The sequence below is a fragment of the Haemaphysalis longicornis genome, unplaced genomic scaffold, assembly GCF_048455015.1.
Source record: "Haemaphysalis longicornis isolate Haplotype H1 unplaced genomic scaffold, Haemaphysalis longicornis Haplotype H1 scaffold_10, whole genome shotgun sequence".
NCBI classification, from domain to species: Eukaryota; Metazoa; Arthropoda; class Arachnida; order Ixodida; family Ixodidae; genus Haemaphysalis; species Haemaphysalis longicornis.
The window spans coordinates 34271605-34285022 of NW_027526204.1; the positions used below are offsets into that span (position 1 = coordinate 34271605).

At 49.7% G+C, this 13418-nt stretch overlaps 2 protein-coding genes across 7 annotated transcripts in view; one reads left to right on the top strand and one right to left on the bottom strand.

The window, feature by feature from the left end:
- LOC144158369 (uncharacterized) overlaps positions 1 to 11030 on the bottom strand; it is a 34204-nt gene extending 23174 nt beyond the window's left edge. The window contains exons 1-2 of one of the 2 annotated variants that reach the window (XM_077689218.1): positions 10763 to 11030; positions 340 to 454 (exon numbers count right to left, since the gene is read on the bottom strand). The gene's annotated coding sequence lies outside the window, so the exon portion shown is untranslated. The remainder of the gene's footprint in view (positions 1 to 339; positions 455 to 10762) is intronic. The other variant, XM_077689219.1, reaches the window with a different exon arrangement.
- A 193-nt stretch (positions 11031 to 11223) lies between these two features.
- Positions 11224 to 13418, top strand: part of LOC144158373 (uncharacterized) — a 641189-nt gene continuing 638994 nt past the window's right edge. The window contains exons 1-2 of one of the 5 annotated variants that reach the window (XM_077689226.1): positions 11225 to 11745; positions 12670 to 12824. The gene's annotated coding sequence lies outside the window, so the exon portion shown is untranslated. Of the gene's footprint in view, positions 11746 to 12669; positions 12825 to 13418 lie in introns of all 5 variants that reach the window. The other 4 variants (XM_077689227.1, XM_077689225.1, XM_077689229.1 and 1 more) reach the window with 4 other exon arrangements.

Consider the following 13418-nt stretch of genomic DNA (forward strand, 5'->3'; position numbering starts at 1 on the left):
CCGTTTATTTTCTTTTTGGGGGGATTTTGATGTCTTCCCTTTCCGGGGATACCCTTGACACATGACAAAATTAATGGAATGGCACTGTTGTCTTGCTTGGTCACTGCTCCTGCGATAACCTTCAAATTGATCCGAACTACGTCCCTCCGCTCTACTACAGACACGAGCGAAGCGAACTGTGGCCAAATAGTGGCAGTCAGGGCGGCGACAGATACCCGTTCAGTTGATGAAGCCAGCCGAGCTGATAGAAGCAGTGCACACCGGACGACAGGAACAAAGATTCGGAACCGACTGCACGGCAGGAGACGAGCCAAGATCCACAAGCGAGGGAAGACAGACCTGTTCAGGCGCGGATGTGGCCGCCCAGGGAGATGTTTCCACAGACGCTCAAGAAATGCCCGGCCGTGTTGACAACCACACCTTGCGGGTTGGGGCTGCAACAGGTGACGAAGACCTACGAGCGAAATGCAAAAGCATGAGCAACTTTTCTGAGCTCTACCTTCCCGCACAGACGACGCTCACACACACACAATCGCCAGCTTTAAAAAACTGGCCACTACTACGGGATGCACAGCAGAACTATGCAATACAGCAGCACAAATATTTCACCTCAACAAAACACGGTGGCTGTGTTTAACGCATGCCCTTGTCTAGTAAACACTCCCATGGATAAGTCGATGGTTGATTTCACGCGTGTTGGAATGTCGATTGAGACCAGCGGCGCTCTAGGCGTATGTTTGTGTGGCTTCTGTGTGGCAGTTTTGAACGTGGTGTAAGAAAAAAGTTAACTCGTCCAGCCACTCTGTAAGGAGTTTCTTACTGAGTACTCACTAAGAAACAGCACGGTTGAAATTAGAGCCCCTAAGTGGAAAGGTACCGTAATTCAAAGTATTTGCAGGTGCGTGAAAGTGAACATTTCGACAGACTTCTGTCTGGTTGGGAAGTTACTGAACTGAGATTTAATTAGGCTCCAACCAATACAATGCAAAAAGGCAAAAACCCGGCGTTTCGAAGCCGGCTCGGCTTCTTCTTCAGGGGTGACAGTGGCCACGCTGCAGCTGCGTCTTAGTCTCACATTTGCTGGCCTCGCACAAAGCCCCTCGCTGCGGCACGTAATCCGTGTGTGTACACCGAGGGGAGAGTGCCAAGCGAGCGATTAACATTCCCAGGTGTGCGTTGAATATGCCACGATTCGAGGAAAAGCCGCTTCCTCCAGTTCGTTTCCCTTTCGAGGATGGCGTTCCGGAGAAGTCAATTTTGTGGTCGGCCACTTCGCAGTGTTCGGCGACTGCACTGCGGACTCTATTTTGTTTCCGGACGTCGTTCTGTTTTGTTTCCGGACAACACAAGAACGACATCCAGAAACAAAATAGAGTCCGCAGTGCAGTCGCCGAACACTACGAAGTGGCCGACCACAAAATTGACTTCTCCGGAACGGCCATCCTCGAAAGGGAAACGAACTGGAGGAAGCGGCTTTTCCTCGAATCGTGGCATATTCAACGCACACCTGGGAATGTTAATCGCTCGCTTGGCACTCTCCCCTCGGTGTACACACACGGATTACGTGCCGCAGCGAGGGGCTTTGTGCGAGGCCAGCAAATGTGAGACTATAAGACGCAGCTGCAGCGTGGCCACTGTCACCCCTGAAGAAGAAGCCGAGCCGGCTTCGAAACGTCGGGTTTTTGCCTTTTTGCATTGTATTCGTTGGAGCCTAATTAAATCTCAATTTGAAGGTGCGCGTGCGTGCGTCTGCAAGTACTTTGAATTATGCCACAGACAGCGTTGCCATCGCTGGGCGTCAGACATCCGCTAAAAAGCAATGAGAAATCCGCCAGATTCTAAAACATATCTGCTAAATTTCCCGCTAGGGCCTATTTTATTTAAAATAACAGTGCAATTTCGTATGATAAATACCTTTATCATTCTTAAAAGCTCCCCAAAACTACGAGAGCTGAAATAATATATGAGTCTTCCAAGGAGTCTAACAGAACCCTTCAGGTTTCAGGGCTGCGGTGTTCGTCATTGGTCAACCTTATCACAGAAGAGGGTAAACGTTATAAATGTTCACACTGATGAAAAAGAAAAAAAAGAAATCACAGGTCAACGAAAAACACATCGAGGTCTGTGTCGCCGCTGTCGTCGTCTGACACCCTCTCCACAGGACCGCTGGTACTCGTTGAGGGACCAGAAAGGTGACTTGGCTGCACATACGTTGCAGATGTCCTGATCGCACTAACTGCTGCGGGTAGTTCGTAATCAAAACAACTTTTCTGGTGTCACTTCAGTCCGCTCTTACGAAGAGGATGGAGTTTGTTGTTTCGGGCTTCGGCTTGTTCCCCATCTTGGATTTTGCTATGTTAAACTGACTAAACCTCATCTCTACTTCGGCATTTGAATACGGCAGCCCGAGCATCGACATGGCAAATCCGGCCAGCTCGGCGAATTGGTTTTCGCCGCAGGCGTCCTTATAGAAGTGAACTTCACACCAGAACGACTGCGTGGACGATGTCTGATTCCAGTCCAGGAGGGTGATTTTGCTCTACTGGTTTTGAATTTTTTCGATTGTCTCAGAGACGTTTTGAAACCTCACGGATTTGTTTGCCTGAGATAGGCGGAGCAAGTGAACAGGAGCCCTCCTAACACCTGAAGTTAAGCAATTTCTGCATTTTTAGAGGACACGGAAATGGTTTCTTGCAGGGCGATTTTGAATCGGTTCACTGCGTGAGGTATCCGCCAGAAATCCGCTATGTATAAAAATGGCCCTTCAAAAAATCCACTAGCCGCTAGACTAATAGTTTCCCCGTCAGAATAAAATGAAATCCGCCAGATTTAGCGGAAAATCCGCTAAATTGGCATCACTGGCCACAGACTGTACACGAATGACGGGAAGCATACAGACGCACGCACGTGCAACGGAAACCCGTGTGGGGCACAGGTGACCGCAAGTCTGACCCAGCAGGAGAGAGCACTGAGCTAATCTTTGTCAAGGCTTCGCTTTCTCTTTATCGCAGCACCCAGTATCTGTGTGTTTATCACAGCTGGCGCGTACAAAATGGGAACGAGCCCACTTGTCACAAGCCCGCTCGTCACCAGAGAACTTGTCATAGGCCACCTTGTTACAACGGCCTTTTTGTACAATGCCATATCGAGATAGGAACTCTAGGTCAAGGTGCCTTTTCGTACCAGAGATTTTTGTCTCATCCCGACCGTGTGAACAAAAGCCTCAAAGCGCTGACCGGAAATTCACGTTGAAAGTGGTTCCAAGGCTGGTTTCAACAATGTTATACTCATTACAACTGTTTAGGAGGGTGTGGGGAGGTCTGTGTCACCTGCATGCATGTATAATGCCCTGAAGCACTGCTTTTTTTTTCTTTAGGGAAGAGGGGGGGGGGTGGAGAAGTCAGCGTGACCTGGACTGCTTTGAAGGGCTGATCATACAGGGGCGTTGAGGTTGGGTACTTAGCTGGTCTAGACAATGACAAGTTGCAGCTGTAGTTGGGCAGGGTGGTAGAGAGGTTTTTGTGACCCCGTCATGGTGTGACCGGCACATACGTTTGAACCCTTTAAACGCAGCTCAAGTGCTCTTCAGGGGGGGGGGGGGGGCAGAGAGGCGAACAGCGGGAAGCTGCGCACACCGCACTTCTTCCGAAAACAGCCTTGAGCAATGCAAGTTTGGGCACAGAAAATATGTTGGTCTTTGTTGTTTGAATTCCCTTTTTGTCGCTTGGTTTCATTGCTCTGCGACATTGTAAACAAAGCACTGACTAAACAGCCAGGAAGAATGGTCTACGGTCAAATCACGTGACCCTTAATAAAGAAGCATCAGGGTGTAAAAGCACGTCATGTCATATACGTTTGATTCCAATTACAGTTTTAACATAATCAATGGAGTGTGACAGTATATTAACCTAATTTCTTACACAAGAAATTTGAGCACACGCGCCCTGGGCCATAGCAGAGTCCTTCAATGCTTTACTGGTCACGAAACTTCGGCGCTCATTTCATATAGGGACCGCGCGCGCCACTACAGGCGCCACCGCCGCACGGTCATCCAGCCGCCGCGCGTGCGGCGTATTGGCCAGCTCTTGGCGTGCAAACGCTTGCTCCTTTTGGTGTCTGCGCGCTGATTAAGTGTTTTTTTTTCGTAGTAGTTAGCGATGAATAGTCCAATCATCACCTGCCTTCAATGGGATTTTATTTTTCGAAGTAAATTACCGTAGACTTCGGTCGCGAACGGCAACGGCTTCTGTGTGCTCTGGCACAAGCGCTGCGCCGTCGTGTTTACGGATTTTTAAATCTATATTGCTTCTTTTCTTAAATCAAAGTTGTAATTACCGCATATACGGTAGCTGTGTAGTCACGGACTACAGCGGGCCAAGCAACCAAGTACGCATCGTTTAGACTACGCTTAATGAATCCGTTGATTGCTCTAAGACGCACATAATGCTAAAAGAGATAGCCCAATAGTATTGTCGTTTCGATGAGTGGGTACATACGTGAGAACATCTAAAAACACTGCAGAAACGCGAAGGATCAAAACACTGTGAAATATATGTTGCACCATATGTCTTTCCGCTTCCACGCTTTGCAATACTTGCAAAAACAGGAAGCGAAAAAAGAACAATAGAACTAATTTTATGACACGCAACAAAAAATTTCAATGTTACGAAAGGAGACAAAAGAGCGTGGTCCAGCGTACAAAAATTTATTTTTTCGCGCTGCGATGTGCAGCACATGGAAGAAACAGAATAATTCCACGTAGCCAAGAACGAAGCAAAGCTTTTCTGAATGCAGCGAGCTAGCGATCTCCTGCCCCACAAAAGACTAGAATGAAACACAAACGTCGAAGAAGTAGTCCGCAATGTGACGTCGTGCACAGATGAACACCGATAAAGTGAGTTGCGGGGAGTTTGCTACGCATGCATTACTCTCGGAACGTTATTAATTTCAGATCCATGGAAATAGGATCGAGAACATTGTCGAAGAAACAAAAAATCAAGTTAGCGACAAGGTGGCACCGTTTATATCAAACAATATTGCCCGACGGGACGTACGACAAAAAAATTGGGCCCATCTCCCCGCGAGGGGGACTCGAGTAAATGCGTCGCATAGGGGGTGGGTGTATTGCGTTAACGTTTAGTGTTTGGGGAGTTGGTGGTAGTAAGGCGCGTTCGTAGGCGCGCGTTCGTAGCCTCCCATTCTGGCGCGTTCGTAGCCTCCCATTCTGTGTCGGCTTTGTGGCGCAGTGGGTAGAGCACCATGTACGTAATTACCCGATTCTAACGCGCAACCTATTTTCCTGGCCAAAAAACCGAAAAAACTTGCACTTCCGATTGTAACGCGCACGGAACTGTGTGAGCAAGAAAAACGAATGCGAGATAAACGGGCAATTTATTTCTCGAAGTAATCTCACCCATCTCCCTCCTCGTCGCTCTCCGCTGACCACAACATCTCGTCCTTGGTGGTGTCAAGCGCGTTCGCGATGCCACACTTCATAACGAACGTTCAACCATGATCTATGGTATCGTGGCCCATGCCTCGCACGCCCATCCTGCGAACTTCTCCAGAGGCGCACGCTTCAGCCGACCACTCGTTTTGAACGCGCGAGAGCCGCTGCTGCCATTGCTGTTATCAAGTGCACAAGTGGAACGATTTGACGATTTGTGGGAACGCCGATAGAAAAGCCTGGGCGCCTACGCTTCTTGCGTCCGAAAAATTGTCGCTAAAAGCTTTGGCGCCATCTTGAGATGGCGATGGGCGAGACAATATTTCCGTTGTTTCGGCAGTTTCGGTTTCGTATCCGATTGTAACGCGCATGCGCTTTTTCGACCTATTTTTCCCGAAAAAAGGTGCGCGTTAGAATCGGGTAATCCCGGTACATTGCGTTCTGCCCGCAGGGTCCAGGGATCGAAACCAGGCGCCGGATAGTATTTTTTTTTTATATAGTGTAGGGGGAGAGGGGTGCGGACTACGACTACGGACGTCAACGCGGGTGACATCGTGAGTTACTGAAATGCTCTGCATTTAAAAGAGCAAACGGGCGCTCCGGTTGAAACGCCAGATAAGAAAATCGGAAGCAGCCACGCGCGGTTACAAAACAATCAAAACGAACCCTAAGGGATAATTCGCGGAAATATGAAAAGTAAAAGCACAAGGACGCCCCAAAGCTTTTTTACACGCGAGCCTGAGCGCAAGGTACCGTATAAACCGGATTATAGGTCGAGTGGGAATATAGGTCGACCCCCTACCCTGAGGTGGGAAAAGTTGACAAAAAAAATAATTCGGCACAGAAGCGCACTCACAATGTCTATATTTATTTTCGACGCCCGTCTGTCACTGCCACTCACTATGCCTGCCGAAGTCACTCGTCCGAGCTCTCAGAGTCGTCCAAGGATGCCTGAAGGCTCGTGTAACCATGTCGTCGGGCAGCGACTGCCAAGAGGAGGACACCCAGCTTGACACGGTCGCAACCGGCCCGTATAGGTCTTTTTGTTGTCGCTGGCTATCCACTCATTGTACAGTTCGCGGAGCCGGTCCGCGCATGGCCTCCGGAGCGATCGTGAGCGAAGTTCCCGGACGAAGTCCGCCACTTTGTTCTCCAACTCGGGGTGGACCGCTTGACGTCCACGGAACGATCAGTTTCGGGGGTTGCACGCGCACAGCTTGGCTTTTTGGCTCCCCCAATAACGCACACTTTTCTCCGAAACGCCTAACTGGCGTTGCGCCGCCATATTCCCATTCTGCTCGGTGACTCAATCGCCGTCAGCTTAAACGCCGCGGTGAACTGGCGTCAACTGCCGCCACTCATCTCGGAACAGAGACGTACAGAAATGTATGCACGCACGCGTAATAGACGAGTAAAAGACGAAAAACTAGAGAAAGCCGATATCAAATAAAAGCCTGATAGTGCAAGAGAGCAGTCCGACACGAATGGCAATGGCGACGGACTGCGCTTGCACATTGTTGCCAGACAACGATTTACATTCTGCCAATGACCGCTATATAAGACGAGGGGTGACTTTTGTGCGGATTTTTTTGGAAAAAAACTCGACCTATATTCCGGTTTATACGGTAATAAAAGTTTGCAAACAGGTAATGAAGCACCGCTACAACCTGACTGATATGACAAAAATCCGGCTTTAAGTTAGCCTTGTACAATTCTAGGTCCACGATGCTCTTAAAATGGTACATTGCTTTTTCCATTCTCACACACAGTGCATTTCAACACACTGTCGCACACTAATAATCGAAGCTGAAATCTCCTGTTGCTTGCCTTGGAATGGCGCGCCTCCAATACTCATGCAGCTGCCCGTCGCTCGGTCACAAGAACAAGGAAACATTTTCTGTGGTATCGTTGTACAAGGAACGACATCCCGGGACGCAACACATGTTCGGCATCGTCGTTGCACTACTTAAGCCGCATCACGAGAGCGCGACATGCACGTTACATTTTTTTTCAGCACAAAACAAACACAACTCGCCGCGGCTCCGCCGTTCGAGCCAGCGCAACGCCGCCCGAGGAGTGACCTCAGTGAGAGGGTGGCGCCACCGCGCGGCGGCCAAGCGCAGCATATGAAGCTCTCCCATTGAGTTACGGAGCAGTTTCGTGACCAGTAAAGCATTGAAGGACTCTGGCCATAGCTAATTTTTTTTGGGTGGGGGGGGGGGGGAAGGGGGTTATTGGAAGGCAGAAGATTTGCTGGAATAAGCACTAAGTGTGGCTCCTGTCGTCACTGCACTCGCCTACACCATTCTTTTAAAAGGCGGCGAATAGCAGGCGGTAACATCACTTTGAAGTTCCAAAACATGCTCTTAATCGAGTTTTCTATGTGACGAATATTCTGGCAACAAGAGAACTCCCCGTACAAATAGCCCTATGACGAGTTGGCCAATGACGAGTGGACTTGTGACGAGTGGGCCTTGACTCGTACGAAACACATGTATCCGGGCAAGCGTACATCCCAGGTTGTAAGCGTAGATCCCAGTCCTGCAGGCAATTCCGTGTGTTCTTCGTACGATTTTGTCTTATGTACGCAATTCTGTGTTCTTGCCTACATTGTAGTACTTCAGCAAGCATGGGCGTCTGGAAGTGTAGCTCCAACAAAAGAATTTGTACTTCGACGCTTACCTTACAGAAATAACCACATGCGAAATCAGCGCTAGGCTCTCTGGTCCGAATCGCTTTAGGGGGTAACCGACGATCCCAGCACGTACGCACGTTTACACCTGTCAGGAAAGCGGGATGTGAAGGCTTTCCTAGGAGGTGTGAACTGTTAACAAGAACGAGCGGACGCATGGCCTTCGGTACGTGCAGCGCAGCCTGCTGATAGCCACCGGCGTGACCAGCGAGATTCGGGGACGGCGCTGCGGCAGCTAGGCATGCGAAAGCTATTACCGATGCTTCCTTGTTGGGGGAGAGAGGTTCGGCCTGGTGAGGGGCCGAAAGCCCCTCACCAGGCTTTATGTGCCTGCGCATGCGTGCTAAACCTTCCCCGCACCAATAATAAACGTCTTGAGGCAATTTCCCAGTCAACGCTAACGCTTCCTCCTTTCCTGCACAACCTACGTTATACCCCTGTCAAACGTGCCTATTTAAGTGCACTTCCGCCGAGTGCACTCGGGCTTCCCAAGTTACACTTAGGCTGCGCGCTGCTAAACGACGAAATAAAGTGCCCTTGGCCGTGATGTCAGTGACGATAGCCGGCGTAAATATTACGCAAAATTACTTGAAATCCCCCCTCTTTATCACGTGAGGAATATTGTAAACAATTCGTTGTGTTTGAATTGTTTAAAATCGCAATCGGCGCATCGCACAAGACCACAAAAACAGAGTCGGGACGGCGACTGAACACCGGCGCTTTTATCTTCACTGTTATTCACTGCGCAGTGAATGACAGCTGCATTATTGTTCGGGGGAAATTATCTGAAAGCGTTGAATACAACGGAAATAGGCTGAAACACGAACACAATCACAGGGCCACAAGAAAACACCTACGAGAACGCCGCAGAGAACGGCTGCCATGGAGCAAAACACCCATCAGGCGGCGCTGGCACGTTGTTGAGAGAGAGGTTATTTTCTTATTTTTCGTCGCTGCTTCAATTTTTTGTAAAGGTAAATAAGCAATATATCTATAATTAACTTTTAACGTTACTTATTATCATCTAAACGCTCGCGGTTTTACGTTAATTTTTCCGATTTTCGGACTTCTGTTCACGAGATTACTCACTCGGCGAGCTGGCCCCGGTAAAGTGTGTTTGGGGACCACACTCATACCTGTGACACACGGCAACGCTAGATCTCCTTTAAACTAAACCCCTTTTGCCACGCCAAAAGACATTTTGTGGAAAGGAGTGGCGCTCCTGACACACAGCAACCCCCGATCTCCTTTACGTAGTTGCTGTAACTGACACACCAATAAAGTGGCGCTTGCAGTTCTGCGGAAAAAGCATGCCCGATAACAAAAATAAAGTGCGGCTAATAGACCTTCTTTATTATTTTAGATAGGAACTGTGCGTTTTATTGTTGTTTAGAAAGAATAAATGGCTAATTTCACACATTTGTATTAAACAGCAACGATGAAGTGCTTTTTTTAGCCTATGTTTCGTGCCTAATCTGGCAACAGTGGGCAGATGTTTACAGAAATACATTACGATTGGGCTTGTTTGGTGCAATTTATTTCATTGCAGTTTTAACAATTTATGAAAGTATTATGAAATCGCATTTGGTCTCACTAAGTTCTGGGAAGCTTATGATTTGCAAGCGCCTGCTTACGAGGCTGCGCCGCTAGCTGCTCCTTTTCGTGCGGGAAAGGAGATAGGCGAACACCCCTTACGGGAAATGCCCGTTTCGGTGAAGGAGATTCTCCTTTGTCGTGTGTCACCGAGGCGAACGCCGTTTCGGTAGCAGTCCTTCTCTGCAAAGGCCTTTTAGGCGCCCGTGTGTCAGGGGTATCAGCTTAAAGTGCGTTCCTTGTAAAGTGTCATTCGCGTTTGCCGTTTAGCTGCTCCCGAATGACATTTTATCCAAGTGCACTCCGTGTAAGTGCACTTAAATAGGCACGTTTGACAGGGGTATTAGAATGGCTGTAGCCGAACACGTTCCACTTTTTTTTATATTGGAACCATACCAAAGGCGAAAACAAGACTGCCCTGCTTATCAGCGTAAGATAACGTTTAATATAGGCTTTAGCGGCGGTCGTGGTGGGGGACTTTCGGCGTCGAACCGTGCCCGCCAAAACACGAAAGCATGGGCAATAGCTTTCACATGCCAAGCCGACGCAGCGCCGTCACCAAATCTCGCTGGTCACGCCGGTGGCTATCAGCAGGCTCCGCTGCACGCATCGAAGGCCACGCGTTCGCGCGTTGTTAACAGTTTTGACCTCCGTACATGCTGTGACCATCGGTTACTTGTATTTCGAGGCACACTTTTTCATCACGAAATAGGGAGGAACCCCCTGAAAGGATTCGGACCAGACAGCCTAGCGCTGGTTCCGCACGTGGTGATTTTTTTACGCTCAGCGTCATATAAATCCGAACTAAAGATCTGTCTGACCACAGTGTAACATGCGCCTGCAGCGCTGAGTGCTAAACGTGGCACTCCACCGGCAAGCATTTCAGCGGTCTGACAAATCTCTACCAGACACGAGTGGCAGTGGCCTTCTGTTATGTGGCCCCGAAGGCCGCGCCCCGTTGGAAAGTAGACCAACCCCAATTCAGAGGGAGCGGCAAATACCACGAGCGAGAGAATCAAGAGAGAAGAAACCTTTTCTGTAGCAGCTGTAGGGCCCAGAGAGATGTTCCAGCAGAACCTTGCGTTATCCCGGGCGTTTTGGCAGGCACGCACAACACTGTTCACGCGCGGTGAGGCCGCGACTGGCTACAAAGCCCTACGCGAGCTACCCCTAAGAACTGCGCTTTCCCAGGCAGTCACGTACGCCTGATGGTCAGCAATAACATACTGCACACCGAATTATGCACGCCAGAAGGACTCAATACTGTAGCGTAAAATACGCACTGAACAGTGGCAGTGCCCAGCCGATAGTTAGGCCCAGCCTAAGTTCGAGTTTACTCTAGTCTAGTGAACCCCCCCCCCCCCCGTTGTTGATTTGACGGACATTGCGCTCCCTTCGGGACTCGGGGCGCTGCAAGCGGATGTTTGCACTGATAGACGGTGTTTTACCGGAGCCGTAATAGCGACGTCTAGCCGTTTTGTTTCCACACAGTTTTTCACTAGAAAACTGTATTGTTGCAAGTAGAGGCAATAGAGCCGCTAAATAATGTGCTCTAGTTGCGTGTGCTAGCAAGTGCATGTGTGCCGTCACCACAGACTTGACACGAATGACAAAAAGCGTGCTGACGTGCGTTCAACACAAAACCGCGTTCGCTTGGCGATGTCAGCGCGCACGAGCGCGCACTAGCTTCGCTCCATGCAGCGCCGCTTTTCCCGCAAGCCGCTCCACGGCCCCGCAAGAAAATGACGAGGGGGGCGTCGTACTAGACTCTCTTCCCGCTATCAGAGAGTTTTCACAGTCGTTGCGTCGTCGCCGTACTGGGACTGGGCGTCGCATTGTTGTGTGCAGTGTTCTGATGCTGGTGCTCAGGCGTGCATAAAAGTCGTCTGCGCGAGAAGGCGCATTTGAGTGAAGCCCCGCTTGCTGGTGCCTAACCGCGCGCGGACAGAGCGTTGTGCGTGCCTGCTACAACGCCCTGGGATCTCGTGGAGCCGCTGCGGCTGCTTGTGAAAAGGTATGTGTGCCTTCGCTCGTGTCCGAGTGCTCGGCGGCCGGCCTTCTTCGGCTGCAGTTGTTTCTGCAGTCGCGGTTGATATCTGTGCAGCCACCCCGGGCGCAAGCGCTGTTTTCTGCCGCTTCTGAGAGCCGACGGCCCCGATTGCGCTCGAGCACTGTTCCGCGGACTGCCGATGTTGGGGGATCATTGAACCTCCTGCGGGCATTCGAAGCCAACGTTCGAAGCTATGGCGTCATTCGGCGCTCGGGAATGTGTCAGCAGATACCGCCGTAAAAGCTGCGCTAGAGTAAAGTAAGCGCCGTGCCTGCATGCCAATGAACGCATGCGAAATTTAGAGTGACTCGCCTAGTCTTCACCAAGCGGAGGTGTTGGGTGAAGCGGCAAGGATGGAAACTGGTAGATTCTTCGCAGTTGTTCAACCCAGACTTCCGTTCGAGTTTGCCTCCGAAATCTAGAGGCTGCTGCTTCCAGTAGGTTATAGTGTGTTCTATGTGCACTTGCCTAGGTAAGCGGTAGTAGCCCAGAGGCAAGCAGAACGAACATTGGTGGGTGCTGTGCTGAGTCTGGACCAGTGTGACAGGCGTGTAGGCGCAGTTCTTCAGAAACGAAGGATGTACCATCTGGACCTTCAACAAACCCTTCTTCGGAAAGTTCAACTGTAGTTCTGACTAGGCTTTCGCCTTTTCATTTATGGAAAGTTTTAAGCATTTCCCGTAAGTTCTCCTTTCGCAACTATACAGCTGCCATCTTTAACTCTGGTCGGTGATCGATCAAGGGCATGTAAACTTTTGTTGGACTATCAGGATTTTGTGGTGTGCCTGCAAGCGACTTGAAACCTCAGAACATGTGTGGGGTACACAGAACTATGCGGCGTGATAGGTGTTGCAATACTCTCTAGCGCGAAAGGGGCTGAGGTTCCAGAACACGCTGTCCGATGCTGAAAGCTCGCATCCCACATGCTGTGACATCGTTGAGGCCCAATACCTGTGTTCCTGCAATGTCTGCGGATGGAGCCTGCTGCCAGAATGCGTCCTGCAGCCAACAGACCCAGGCGACCATTGCCCCCAGTCCCATAGGTACAGGCAGCCACAATATAAAACGGGCCGAGCGAGCGGTGTGCGAGAACTATCGGTGCGACACTTTCCGGGCTGACGCCTGCTGTCGAGATAGCTCACTACGCATACGGGTCCTTTGCAAGGCAATGCGTATCAATTTCTGGATTTCAGCCACTGCGCATCGTTTGTATACGAAGTAGCTCCCTACTGCGCATTTCACGGCAGGATGAGCAGGCGGCAGAATTCCTGGTAGTGTTCGTCATGCGGTGACGCCATCGCATGGTCTTGTTCAGCTCCGAGATACGTTCGGCAGGCACTCTTTCAATGAGTAAGCATTCTTTGCGGAGTGCCCCACACAACCAATCGAGCAACGCCCTGCATCTGTGCGTGAATGCATAATGGGTAAAGTTATCGCATTTAATCATTATATTAGTCTAGATGAAGATAATTGGCAAAGTCAAACTTCTAACACCTCAAATAACATAAAAATATCAAATAAAGATATGACGAAGGGACTAACAAAATGTCTCTTATACAATGCCACCACATGATAAAGACAATAAAATATCCAAAAAACAAACAGAAGCCTGAATAAAAAATAGAAATCAACCAACC